At 32.9% G+C, this 15,175-nt stretch overlaps 1 long non-coding RNA gene across 1 annotated transcript; it reads right to left on the minus strand.

Annotated features, from left to right (window-relative positions):
- Nucleotides 1–9,748: 9,748 nt before the first annotated feature.
- Nucleotides 9,749–11,014, minus strand: LOC123716308. The gene is made up of 2 exons (XR_006754554.1): nt 10,609–11,014; nt 9,749–10,389 (listed from the first exon to the last, which is right to left on the minus strand). It is a non-coding gene; the product is annotated as an uncharacterized LOC123716308 (long non-coding RNA).
- Between the last annotated feature and the right edge of the window lie 4,161 nt (nt 11,015–15,175).

The raw sequence follows: 15,175 nt of genomic DNA on the forward strand, positions 1-15,175 counted from the left end.
GCCGTTTCAGAACAAGTATATTTGAGTGGTACAGTCTTCAGGAAACCCGTTTCTGACTATACCCCTCTGAAGAAGAAATATTGTAGAGTGGATTTGGAGATCTAGATATGAGACAAGGACGCATGATATATTTAAAAGAGGGAAGATCGAAACCAGACTGAACCTTCTAGAATGCAAAACATTGGTTGTGGCCTTTTTGGCGCGGCTATAAATAAATAAACGCCGTACGAGAAGGACGGAGCGATGTGCAAAAGTACGAACTTTCTAGAATATAAGGATAGAACACCAACTAATCAGTACCATGCCTAGAAACTTCTCGAATACTCTTTGCGATTATTCCATAATATAAGCGAACTGAAACGCGACCAGTTTTTTCAGTTTCAAGTGCTATTCCAACAGGTTAACATGGAAGAGATAAAAGTGCAAATAGATAAGACAACTGCCGAAGTACTGTGTGTAAGTGTAAGTGTGGGTAGTTGAAGTATTTAGTGACGTTTTTTTGTGTGTGTTAGTAGTATTTCGTTTGTGTGTGTGTTAACATCGTTTCTAAATTTTCAAATAACCCCTTGAATAGATTAACGTTTTATATCCCTAGCCTGTAACAATATGTTTAAACAGGTATTAAGTTTGGTGGCGGTTGTTGTATGGATATGTTAAAATATAGCACTTTGCTTGGAACTAGCTTTAATTGTTTAAAACGAGCTTATAGTTAAAATAACATTAGTGGAAGGGGGTAACGACGCTGGATTAACAAAAAACTAACTTGAGTGATTTGAGAGTTCGTAAATCTAAGTGACACTTATGTTATTGGACATTATCCGAAACAAGAATCTTAAATTACAATTTATGAGTGTGGTAAAAACTAAAGAGCTCATTTTGGCTTCAAGTGTGCGATGATTTCTTACATTTTGTATACGCTTCTACTTATTTACTAAATTATATATTAACTAACTTATCTAATGTTAGGTTACATAACACAGGACATGTGTAAATTCGTTTTTAAGCTTAACTTAAACATTAAACAGCCAGTTTAGAAATTATATTTCGGAGGGTAAAAGTAGTCAGGATAATTTCCCGATTAAACCCAGAGCTGTTGACAACATTAATGACGCGGTTTCCGCACAGAGGTCGTCTGTCAGAACTTTTTTCATTATCTTGTGTACATGGGATGGGCATAGAAGTCCATTTTTGCGTGAAGCAAAATGTTTTTTGTACATTCTTGCTGTATGAAATCATGACAGAAATTGCATTGATTTTTAGGTTTTTTTTGTATGAATACAGTCTTGAATGTTCTTTGTGGTTAATATTAATGCGACTTTACATTTCATTAAAACATGGGTAATCAAACAAGCAATTTAAATTGATGGAATTGAGGTCACGAGCCAGGAAAAGTATCACATTCACATTACATAAATAGTTTTCTAGGTTTATTGTACCCAACCTAAAGCATACTTGAATAGTTCTAAACGTTAAATTAATCTCTCAATTAAATCATTAGTGTCTTCGGGTGTAGGAAATTGTATACTTAAAGCACAGAAAGAATATCTCTTGTTCGATTGATAGAAACGTTTTATAACGACATATTTAAGTTGCTTCATATGTGTAACTGGTTCGGAATTAAATTTACATATTGTATTTGTTAGTCCCATACAAACGCTTTCGAGCCGCGTTTAACATGTTTCCAATAAAAAAGTTGTTTGGCATACGTAATGGCTTCAAGTTTTCGCATGATAAAGATTGCCATGTTTAAGGCTTTTTTATTATTAGATGTTTTGTCTTGTTTTGATCTATTTATGTCAAAAAAAAACGCTAATAATGTATCAATTACAAGATACTCGAGTGTCTCATTAGATAGTATTATACATATACAACATTTTGGTTTGGAGAAATCACTCAAAAAGAGGAAATCAACCTGGAACCTCAACTTAAGCCTCTTTAAAACGCAGTGATTAAATAAATCATATATCCTTAAATTATATGAATATTGTTATTAGAGTATTAATTATATAACATTATGTTTGAGCCTTTTATTAAGTGTTTCCATCCTTGAACCAGAGAATCCAGATCCTTGAACACCTTTCTAAGTTATTTTACTAATTTTTATGCTTAAATTGATAGTCAGACTTGAAGTCGCATATTAATAAGAAATAATGAATAATATAAAAAAACGTATCCAAACAAACAAAAAATAAAAGAATCTTCTCTAAAATATTATTAAATTATATTAAAAAAAAATATTACTACCTTAATTAAACAAGGTAACTAAATAAGGCATTGGATTGGAAATGATGAGCGAAAATAGGTTTATTTAATTTCTGGGCTAGAACTGGGTTTAGGAATTGTACTTTTCGTTTTGCTAAGTTTGGATTTCGTCGTAAAAATAATCTCAGCCAGCATTTTCCTACCTGTATTGGTAAGTAAAGTAAGAGGTATTCCTATTTCAGCAAATTTATTATACGACTGACGAAATGTTTACCTTGCTATATCGTAAATATACCGTTTCTCCTTAACCTCTTATATAGAATACCGCTGATTAGATAATTTCTAATGGTACTTCTCATAACGCCATATTCCACCGAAGCTTTGTAAGTAGACTATTGCCTACAACGTTCATCATTTACTGCCGCTTTCAAGTTTTCTTCGGACCACGTAGCCCGTTTTCCTCTTGAGCGCGACATACTCAGATAATCAATCTGTATATTAACGTAATAAAGTTAAGATATTACTTATTAAGGCCTAGGGTCAGCAGATAAGGTTATTTAGTACATTGTACTTCATGTTATAAGCTGTATTTAATTCGATAATTCAAAAAATTACAATTATTAGTTATTATACCTTATATATATTATTAGTTATAAGATATATTGTGATCCGTATACTTTACTTGAAACACAATTTCAAAGAATAACGTATTAAAATTCGATATAAATTACGACAAATTAATAACGCGCAATGAAAACGCCCTTTTACCATAAACGACCGGCCAGGAGTTTCGCTGTATAAGTGTGCGGACCCTCTCGCGCACTCTTTGCCGAGTCGTGACGCTGTCGTCTATGCTTGTGTGAAGTATTATTGATGTAAATATATTTTTACCTCCTTTTCCACATTAGCCTGTAGTGCACATTAGCCTTATTTGAACATAGACCTTATTTGTATCACTTAATTAGTAAATGCTACGTGTTACGAAAAACTATGAATCGCTTTATATTTAAAAATTTACTCTTATAGTTACGGCTAAAATATTTCTATACCTTATAAACGGTTTATGCTTAAAACGAATCCTACTCCAGGAACCATCTCAACAGAAATGAATCCATGAATACATTAATATAAATCACATATTATCCTTCTTCCATTAAATTAATACTATTTGTTTTGATAATCATTAGGAGTTGCTTGAAAGATATTCCCACGCATGTACGTGATTTGGGTAAGAAGACCAAATTATACGAGAGGTTTTTTGAGACTTTATTAGAGTATTCCCAAAAGCAAACATGGCGAAAGAAACACATTTCTTATTTGCCTTTCGGTAAGACATTTTCAAAGTTAACTAATACGAACATAATAAACATTATATTAAACTTGACACACAAGAGTCAAAGAAATATAGATTAAATATAATATATTGCCACAAGTATGTTACATTTGGATGTCTATGTACCATTAATATATTTTTAAATAGTTTATAATAATATTGCGGTTAGATTTGAAACCTATAAAGCAGGGTGGAGAAGTAATGTCTATCAGTATCATCACATTAAATAATTATTACTAATAAAAACAAGTTTAATTTATTTTATCTTCTATTGTTCTATATTCTATTTCATGTGATCAAATCATGCATGGACCGTTTTTATTTGATTATTTCACAGATAATCAGGACACCGGGAGAATTACATCAAATATTTCTTTATATGCTGAGTAAAACATACAGATACATATGTTTACATTTATGTGAGCTTCTTGTTACCATCATCATTATTCATTAATAATGCCCTTTCAATCCCACCACCCACACAGCATCACCTTGTCGCGAGTTAACCCGGTTTCGCCACAGTTGTGAAGCCTGACCGCCCTTTGTCCACGACCTTTTTCGCCCGTTCTTGTCGTATGTGATCCACTTATCATCATCAGTTATCAGCTTCTTCAAAAATGGTTCGGTTTCATTATGTCGTAATAAAGAATCACAAATGAGTACACGGTTCATTAGGTTTCTTTCAGTGAGCTCGTGACCTACCCAAATATCGAGCATTTTTGTGTACCCAGTTTTTTTCAAATGCGCCAATTCCCAGTTCTTCAGCTAGGTCTTAACTACTGATATACCGATCTTGCTCCACTTTTTCAAAAATGGCATCCATTTTATCCGTAATAGGGCGACCAGAGTGACGTGCATCTTTGATATCAATTAATCAATTTCTGGATTGAAAACGCTTAAAACAAATTTGTGCTACTGTGACACTGCACTAGGTCAATAAATTGCGTTGCATTTTTACCCTTTTAAAGTATATTTTTTAAATGTATCGAATTTGTTCATTAGATTCACTCATCTTAACAGTACGAAAAATAAATAAAAATCACACATTTTCCTAATTTGAATTTCGAATTATCTTCTTTAAAATGTAAACTTTTAATGATACCAAAACCATCCCCATGAAAATCCCCAACCTCATATACAGCGATCGTAAGCTGAAAATTTGCAAACTTTAAATTTTTATTTAAGACATTTTTTAAGAAGTTCACAAAATAAAAGGTCGTTCACTTAAGTAAACAATAATTAATCCGGACTACCTCTTATATATTTAGTTTTAATTGCCTCATTTGTAATCATTTCTTTTATCTTGGTTGATAATAATTTTGAGTTTGATTATAGTAGTTATCAACATAAAAGTAGGTTTGTTTTTTCTTATAAAGCATTTTAATTAATTAATCTCTCTTACGTTGGCCCCTCATCTTTTTAATAAATACGGTACGATATTTTATTAAGTAAAGTACAAAGTCCCAAACATTTCACAATGATATATTTTTTTAATTTAATAAAATTGCACTTAAATAATTGTCCGGTCAATATATACATTTGAAATAACAAAAAAACTCGGAGAGCCAAAGCCAAAGAGCTGGGGTTTACCATTACAAATAAAGCTTTAAAAATCGCCATAGATGTGTGCTACAGAAGTTATTCGGGTTCAAAGGTTTTTTGAATTTTTCTCGAAAACGGTAAGTATTATCAAAAAAAAAATCTTCTAGACCGGACATATACATACAACCCAGCAGAGCAGTAGAGTTCAGATTGAGGCCTCCCTAGTAAGTCAAACACATGTGACAGGAAGCTTAGCTCCTCTTTAACTGAGATGTTTTAATGAATACCGTTTCATGTACTTAAGTTACAGTTTTGATTTTGAATATTATTATATAATTCACTTAAAATTACTTACTTAATTAGTTAATTAATATAGAAATATAAAGATAATATTAGATTCACAAGTATTGCGAAACAATTTATGTATGTTTATATAATTTGTTTTTTTTTAACACTGTTGTATGTTTATATAATTTGTGTGTTTTCTTTATGTTAACTATACTATTAAGTAATGCTTCTGTTTTGTTATAGTTGAAGATTCCGAGCCAACGGCTTTTAAATTGATTCACATTTGTTGTAGGTAAGATTATGCAAGGTAAGGTTTTATTGCCTGATATTGTAGAGATCGCTGAGCGATCAATCTATTGATTACGTGGAAAGATTAAAAAAAGAAAAAAACAATGGCGCTACAACCTTTATAGGCCTCAGATTTCTGTATCTGCTTCATGATTATTTGTTAATCGAATAGGTAAGTAGGTGATCAGCCTTCTGTGCCTGATACACGCCGTCAACTTTTTGGGTCTAAGGCAAGCCGGTTTCCTCACGGTGTTTTCCTTCACTGTTCGAGCTAATGTTAAATTAGTACATAGAAAATAGTCAATTGGTGCACAGCCGGGGATCGAACCTACGACCTCAGGGATGAGAGTCGCACGCTGAAGCCACTAGGCCAACACTGCTCCTGGTTTCACTGTGGAAAGATAGTCTTGCAAATTACGTAGCCAATTATATTAAGTTGTTGTCATGATTCCTTTTTTGGGGTGTGCTGGGACGATGTGGAGAGTAGAATATAAAGCTGGTATATAGTTAGTAGTTTTCATGACTTATACAACTCTTCTTTGGGAAATCTTATTTATTTATTCATTTAGGAAACAAAACAGATACATCTCTAAAAGTATAAAACAAAAAAAATAAACATAAAATTAACACACATTGGGTTCCGTGAGCCTCTTCACATCCTATTAATTATATTAATAATTAAAGGAATATTGAATCTTATGAGTTCGAGAAGATTTGAACAAGTTAGTTCATGTAGGCATATTTTTCTTATAGTGATATAATCTATCTACGCCTAGTACTCAAAGAAAGTAAATTATATATTTTTTAAAGTTCATTGTATTTAGCCCTACCACCATTCATGCTACAATTGTTTTTTTAAATAACATTATTTTTATAACAGCTCTCTGAGCTCAGTAGTATCAGTCGGTTTTATTGTATCTTTTTTTGCAATGTCTGGTCCGAAATGCAAACAAATCCGGATGGCGTTTTGACTGTGATTAGTCACCAACACCTCAATAGTCCACCATCGTTTTACATTCTCAACCCACACAAATTAAAACTCAAAAGTAAACGTTTAGAAGCCCCAGAGGTAACACACCTTTAAACATTGTATGTTACGTACAGATAAATTTAAATTGTAAAGGCAAACGCGCCACATTAGTACAACGCTGACGGAAGACCGAAAGTGGCATGCAAGGACGCGGTCGCTTGGGAAATTACCCGGGCAAGTTACCCCACACCCTGGTACCCGGCCGTCACCCGGATAATACGTCCTTGTCATAAGTCATACCCGTCTTGTTGATTCCGAGATTAAGATTAGATATATAGAAATAAACAATTATTATATTTAATTTGTACGTACAAATTTGTGCTATTTTTTGTATATGATGAGCTAATACTACTGTATTATAAGTATTGTACTCCTCCAAAACATACAGTAACGTATCTAGTAGTAATTATACCAATTAAAGTGAAGAATATTTTATGAGTTCACCATAAATTCAATTAGCAGCTGGAGGTTTTATCATAAACCTATGCCTGTAACCCATACACATTCGTTAAACAGTTTAGATATATGTATGTGTAATGTTTATTCTACCATTATGAGTGCTTGTGTTATTATATGAAGGCAGCAGTTATATTATTTGAGTGTAAGCAGCCGTATCTCGTGGCTCATGTATATTAAACGTTTCAGCCCAAATAATAAAACATGCAAATTGGAGTGGATTGACCGAAATGGTGGCGGGAAAGTGATGTGATTTACTCACACTACTGTAGCTTCATGAGTTTGACAAAGTATTAAACGATAAAATAAAATAAGTCAGTGAAAAAATTAAGGGTAACATGATTCAGACGCGCTATGTGATAGGTATGCCAATAACGTATAGGATTTTAAGAGCGGGAAATTATGCGTTATGAGCATAAGGATTAGTGTATACATATTAAGTGGCAATAATTATTTTATGTATTTTATTACCTTTTTTTTCTTCTCGCTAATTATACAAACAATTTCAACTGATTTATATGTTTAGACTATTTACGATAAAAAAATATTCTCATTAAAACATACATGTCACTTACATGAGAGAGAAAAAATAAAAAAACATAAAAGTAATAATATATCATGCCGCCGCCGTACGCATCAAGTCCATACACCAAAAAACTTCTCAGGCGTATACGGCACGGGTCTACTGCTACTATTTTCCGTATTTCAGGTGTTGCAAAGGCTCGCTCCGATATAAATAATATTATTGCAGCCGTGTTTGGTTATGATTTTAGGTAAATGTATACGAATAGTGCTATGCCGGCTACGTGAGGGATTAAAGTTAAATTTAATGCTTGCCTGTATTTGGTTATTTAACAATTTCTTAACTAAGATGAATGTTGTGTAATTGCTTTATATTTTAATTAAGTGTCAATGTAAAGTTGGTTAGTGGGAGTAAGAGTAGGATAAAGGAAGCGGATTTTAATTGTTTGTTTAAGTTGACTAGTTGAAGCACTACCCCTTACTTCCATCAAATATAATAAATGTATTTTGGGAAAGCATCTACCAACTTTAGGAAGTGCACCAGCAAGAGAAGATAATTTTGACTTGACGTAGTATATGTGTATTCTCCATGATAGGTTACTCTCGAGATTGGTCTTTGGATTTTTCGTTGTCTTTCTGCTTCAATAGGACGCCATTCTGATTTTAAGGGCTGTATTGTTTTATTTTAGCTTTGAAGATAGTGTAAGAAGCTCTTAAAGGATTTTGGACATTACTGGTAAAACATACATTTACATTTACATACGGGTTTACATGCTTTACATACTTTAGCAATATTCAGTGATGAAGCGAACATATTAAGGTAGGTGGGTGTTCCATCTATGCCTGTAAGATTATTTTTTTTTCCAATTTCAGCTTCACTACATAGTTTAAAGTCGCAATAGATTTTTGTGAAGTGTATACAGATCAATGTGTGTTGGAAATTGTTATGATAATGATGAAATATGTTCAGTTAATGTTCTGTCTTAAGTTGTAAGCCATGTGTTATCTTAAGAGCTATTTTTTAGAATTTAATTTTGGCTTTCAGCGGGGTATACATTTGATCTTGTAGGTGCGTTTGATCTTAAAAACCATAATGTGCATCGGGAATTTACTTTAATTCCGAAGAAGCTTTATTGCTATTTTAGCATTCTCGAAGCAGACCTTAATTTTCCGATCTTTATTTGGTGTAAATTTTACCAAGGCGATATGTATTATCGTTAAAGTTTTGAAGGACGTCAGGAGATCACTAAATTTATATCTTTTGTATTTGACCGTCGTGATTTTCTTGATGAATTATGATTACTTTTTCTCTCAGAAAACGATCACGAATTTTATGATGAGCTTCTGAAAAAGCTCAAAAACAGTAGAAAAAGATCTAATAATTGAGTCTGCCAATACTAACTTGGCAAACTTTCCCTTTGAAATAAACTTTCTTTTTTCAACCGAATTAAATAATTTTTGTAGTTATAGGATAGACCTTTAGATCTGTATTACATTCCTTAATATTCTTTAATTCTGCGTTTAAAGGGAAATAACAGACTATGATGCGACCCAGCCATTGTTTGTTGTTGAGATGTTACAAACATTTCATGTAACACACGCATATCCGAAAGATCACTACGCGATTCCAGTATACTTTGATTGCCGTTACATTCCAAGATTTCAGGTTGAAATCATTTAAAATATGGAGCTATCAAAAACAAATTATTATATGTATATATAATTTAACTTTTTTTAATTGAGTGGAGGTAATATATGCAGCACGATGACACCGAAAAAAGAGCATACACAGACTGTTACGGACAACGAACAATATAGTTTAGAAAGCTGGCAAACGAAGCTGGCAGCCAGGAAACGGTCGGTGGGTCAGCAGTTGGCGGAAGGGCCGGCGAGTCCCTTTACCAGCATATAGTTTTAGGCCTTAAATTAAGATATTTTATGTATTCTTTGATAGATAGATTTACGCAGCCGTGCCGGACGGATGTTAGTCATAAGCTTGCTTCGTCTTATTGTTGTTTGACCATTACCGTTCAACCAATAAACGGAACAATTATAAGTCCACTTCAAGACAGAGAGACAGTCTATAATTCGCATCACAACTTTATATTAACAAAAACAACGATAACTGTGTTCAAATTATTGTATGACAATATTCAGAAGCTAGTAACTTTATTGGCATAACTTGGTCTACCGTATGTCAATAACAAAAAGATTAAACGAAACCAACTACTTAATGTTAAAAATCGCTACAATCAGATATTAATAGGATTGAAAATTAGATAAATAAAAGGATGAGTTAAAAAACAGCATTAATATCGGGTATTTTAATATATCTCATATCTAAAATTTGTTATTAAGGTGCACTGACAAATTTTAAAATAATGCATTTCGTAAATCAAAAACCTAACATTAAATTCAAATTAAGCATTTTAAGCATGTAATTTAGGCATAGATTTATTTAGTATAACTGTAGCACTTCTTTCAGAGGGGAGATTTTTTTGGGAAGAAGTTCTTAATGACATGGAATATTTACTAGATTTAATAATTGGATGAATGGGTGATGCGGTAAAGGATTGAGTGGGTTTGGTGGGATTTCTGAGAGATTGGACAGAATTTGTAGAAACCATGGCAGTTGATGGTTTCTGTTTAAAACAGTCTGAAGCAAGTCCATCTGATTCTGTAGTAACAGCGGCCTCACGTTGACTCAGTTGTTCGTGTTGGAATTCCACTAAAAATATTATAATGAAAGTTTAAACTATATAGTAATTTCAATACGAAATACTTAAAGCGGCGGCGTCTTTACATATGTTTATTATTAAGAGGCTTTCAAGTAGGACATGGTTTCTATTCATCTGGTTTGTTCTACGTATATTAAAAATATTTATCGTTAGGCTTTTCTAAAAAAAGGAATAACCAATACAAAGTGGAAATCTCATAACTAACTTACTAAATCGCCGTATTGCCGCTTCGATTCTCCTCTCAAATACAGTTCCGACCAGCAAGAACATTATAACTGCCATTATCAAAGGACCATAGACCCACCATTCCATATATGCTGATTAGAGGGACTACTTACTATATTTTCAACATTCTAATATTCTATTATAATACTTATTATTTCGGTAACCATCGAGAGTTGTTTGTACTTTGTTCATGATAGGCACAATTTAAAGTAAGGGCACTGACAGTGTCAAGTTATACCTAAAACCATGACAAAGATGTGACAAACACAATCTTAATATATTTACCTAATCTGTGTATTTCAAAGAGTATATATAATAATTTAGTAAGGAATGGAGAACGCGCTCTTAACTTCAGCCTCTGAACTATACAATATGGTTAATATATATGTCGGAGCATTGGCGCCGGTATCCGCTGCCAATGTCATTATACGTCACAGAGCTGACAAAGGAAAAACGTCAAAATCAAAATTATCACTTTGTAAACGTCAATACTTGTTTTTATTGGATTTGCCAACATTACTAGATCTACAAATCAAAACAGTATTTGATAGTCTGTAGGAAAAGTAATATGTAGGATACTACACGTACTATTTACAATCTGTACCATGAGTTTCCTTGATAAATACTTAAGTATCAACGTTGTATCCTTCGTACCAACGTTATCCTTGATATATGTATTGTATATCGTAACCTTGATAAATAATTAATGTGATTTATTTCTTTTTTGTTGTTTTTATATTATGTTAAGTGAATACGCACAAGGCTCGGAAGTCGATTGCTGGCTTTTTAGGAATTAGTACGTTCTTATCTTGAAGGACCTAAGTCGAATTGGTTCCGAAATACAGTGGGCTGCTGGTTCAAAAAAGTGGTGCGCACAAAAAGCTCTCAATTGTGGAACAACGAACATCCAGGTGATACGGGTGGAATTTCGTATTCTGACTCGACAACCAATGAGGCAGGTATTAATCCGAACAATATCCATGCTAAATTCGAGTAAACGATGCAGAGAGACACTACATCTCTACGCATTATTCTTATATCATATTCTTATTCGCAGATGTGGTACCTAATAGGTGCCTAACTACATTTTTTTTAAATTGATATTTCTTTTCGAATTATAGAAATATTAATCATCCTTATAAAACAAGTTGTAAATATGTAACAAAAACAAATCAAATATACCTATTTTATATTTAGCTATTATATTAGTTTTAATGGATCAACAGTAATTCCAAAAGGGACCTTATTTAACACAAATAAGAAAAATTCTTTGAACGGCAAATCACGCGACGGACAGCAAAGTATCGAGGGTCTATTAGCCGCCATAGAAATTCTTGACACGTCCTTCCACAAAAACAATCGACATGCCACAATTATCAACGAAGGTTTCAGTCATTTTAATAATGACCTTAAATAACGGATTTTTTTGGGAGAATACTTGTCTGTATTCCGAACGTTATAAAAAAATAGCTTAGGATATTACTCAAAAAATATAAAGACCTTTTCCAGACTACTGGTAAACTACCTAGTCTAAATCTACCAAATTATTACATTTGAATTTAGAATCTGTCATTTTTATCTGTTTGTGACGGAAAAAGAACTGGCCTTCCACGTAGTGTTCGTAAGAAAAAGGTGGTCAAAGCAGTAAGGGTAAGAATTCGAAGATATACTGTCCGAAAGCAAAAGATTTTGTCTCGAGAGATGAAGAACCTAGAACCATGTCGCGTATTTTAAAATATGACTTAGGCCTTGTAGCCATACTTTTATGAAAAAGGTATAAAAACATCGGTACAAGTGTATCAAGATACCATTCTTGAGAAGGAAGTAAAGCCCCTTAACAACACCATGTTCAATAACCGAGGAAGGTCCTTCCAGTTAGACTCGGCGCCGGGTCATAAAGCTCGGTCTACGCAGTCTTGGTTGGACACGAACGTGTCGGACTTCATCAGAGAGAGCAATAGAAATTTTATTTTTTACTTTGTTTCAGTATTTATGGCTGGACTAGGTACTTATATTTTAACTTACCACTAGTCATAGATATAATGACATTAAAAGTCCGTAACGCACTTGCAAGCTTCTGACAGAGTGAGTGTCCATGGGTTATCACCTAAAATCTGGTGAGCCTTCTGTACGTCGGCCCCATACCATAAAAGTGATATTTAAAATGGCAGTGGCAGCGAGTGGCTGCATTTCGCAGAGCAATATATGTTTTTCTACAAACAAATCCACCGTTTCTATTCAATTTTATATTAACTATCGGTACTGAGTATAAAAATAGTAGTTTTTTTCATTTACTAAGCAATGAATACCAGCGATCTATTTAATGATTCAACGAATTATACTAGTAGATTGTTTTTGGAATGGCCTCTTGCTGTTAATTTGCTTTTGCGATTTTTTAACATGAATGACCATAGTTTTAGGCTGTATGGTTATCATTGATGATTAAACATTATTTAAGCTACTCGATAATGAAGTATAGTATATATAATATATATCATATATTTATTACGTGGACGTTACGTTGATGTGTCGTATATCTGTGGATTACGGCGGACAAGTAATTGATATGCGCAGCGAATGAGTAAGTTTATCGATGGAGATTTAGTTATGAGGCTCATTAATAACGTTTGATGAGGATGTAGCAACACGTACAATCTACGCGTACAATCACTGCGATGATGTCATATCCTTCTTCTTTATTTTTTTATTGAGTGGAATGCAATTCCGCACACAGTGTGGTACTCGCTCTAACAGCCACTCAACTAATCACGTCACTGTTGTGGTAACTTGGGGTTGGAGGAAGAGCAGCACTTTCCTTACTCCACATTGGTGACCCCTCAGAAGAATATCCTACTACTGAATTCCGGGTGCAGTATGACATCATCACTCCTTCAGTCAGCATCAATCAACAGAGGCAAGTCACAGCCGACCAAAGCACACGAACGTTTTATATACTGTTTCACTTTAATTATCTTTGCTGTGAGTGAGTGTAATATAATTTAATATAGAAACAGTAAATCTGGGTTACAGTTTCCTGTTGTCCAGGTCCTCAAAGTCTTTATTTCTGATAAAAGAAGTTTCTAATGCGTAGTACTCGCGTTACCAAAGAAAGAACAAAAAGACGAAGGGAAAGGCAGTGCTTATCAATCTTACGACCAAAAAGATGCATATTAAGCGTGTTGGAGAAATATCTCTTCATTTTAATATATTTTGACGCCATTATATTTATTTAAAATTCCTGTTTATTTAATATCACTGTATATTTGATAAAACTGTCTATGACTTAAAGTGCAATCACTTAGCTACGATACAAGGAGACGACCGATGGGGTTTCAAGACGATGTTACATGTGGTGGGCTGGAGAGCTGTCAGATACAATATTAGTTCTATCCCGAACAACGTTTACATTTCTACATTAACCATTAATACTATATAGCAATAAAATTGTTAAAAGCGATGGTAAATTATAAATAAAAATTATATATTTTTTAACTTGGTTTTATGATAGGAAAATATCAGAAATTTTAGGCATTTTGTCAATTAAAGGGCCTGAATAACATATATAATAAAAATGTATACTAATATAATAACAGAAACTCTTTCTAGGAGAAAGTGTCTTATGTGTACAGATGGATAATTATAGTTACTTCAACATTCATTGACCTTACAATTAACAAATAGCAGTCTGTCCTGACATTAGCCAGCACGAACGAAGCGCTTTTTAATGGCTTGTATTTTGGTGGATTGTGGCCGAAATTAAATTCATTGTGCCAAAATGAGTTCCATTGTTCATTCTAGATAAAACAAGACAGGAAAATTATGGAAGGCCCCCCGTTTGCGCCGGTCATTCAATACTCAGTGATACACAATATTGTTGGGTTTACTTTAATGAGGACGCGACTTCCGCGCTACTTAATTCGTGGTTACCCTACTTTCAAATATTTCCATATTAATCTAGGCTTCACCTTTTTTGATTGTGCTCTGCTGAATCACATAAATATACAGTTTATATAAAATTTATGAAAAATTCACATATTTGTTTCGTTCTAAGAAATGCTGGTTTCCTCATATTTTGCTTTCACCGTGAACATATGTTTGTCGTAATCTTGTTTAGAAATAAATGCATTGACAGTTAACATTAAGCCTACTCTTATGCCGATACTCCTCGATATTGAAATGCAATATGAATATTAATTGTAGAATATAAGTATAAAAAAGTATGTCTTTAAGCGCCCAAAACTTAGATATTAACATAACTAAAACAAAGATTTCTTAATGTAAAACTAATTTCATTAAAGATAAATTCCATAAGTGCGTTTACAGGGACGTTATATGTTCTAGCTAATTTTTCTAATAGAATACATACTAATAGTTTTTTTTACTTTTTACGTATCTAATTTACTATTTATACTGCAAATATATAAAAATACTTGGCGATTTAACAGTACGTACTTACCTAAAGTTTGTTTAATGTTCATAATAATAAACTTAAAAAATTGCTATTAGTTATTTAGTTTAATTTTAAATTGAATAAAAATAACTTAATTATTA

This window comes from Pieris brassicae, chromosome 11 (genome assembly GCF_905147105.1).
Source record: "Pieris brassicae chromosome 11, ilPieBrab1.1, whole genome shotgun sequence".
Lineage (NCBI taxonomy): Eukaryota > Metazoa > Arthropoda > Insecta > Lepidoptera > Pieridae > Pieris > Pieris brassicae.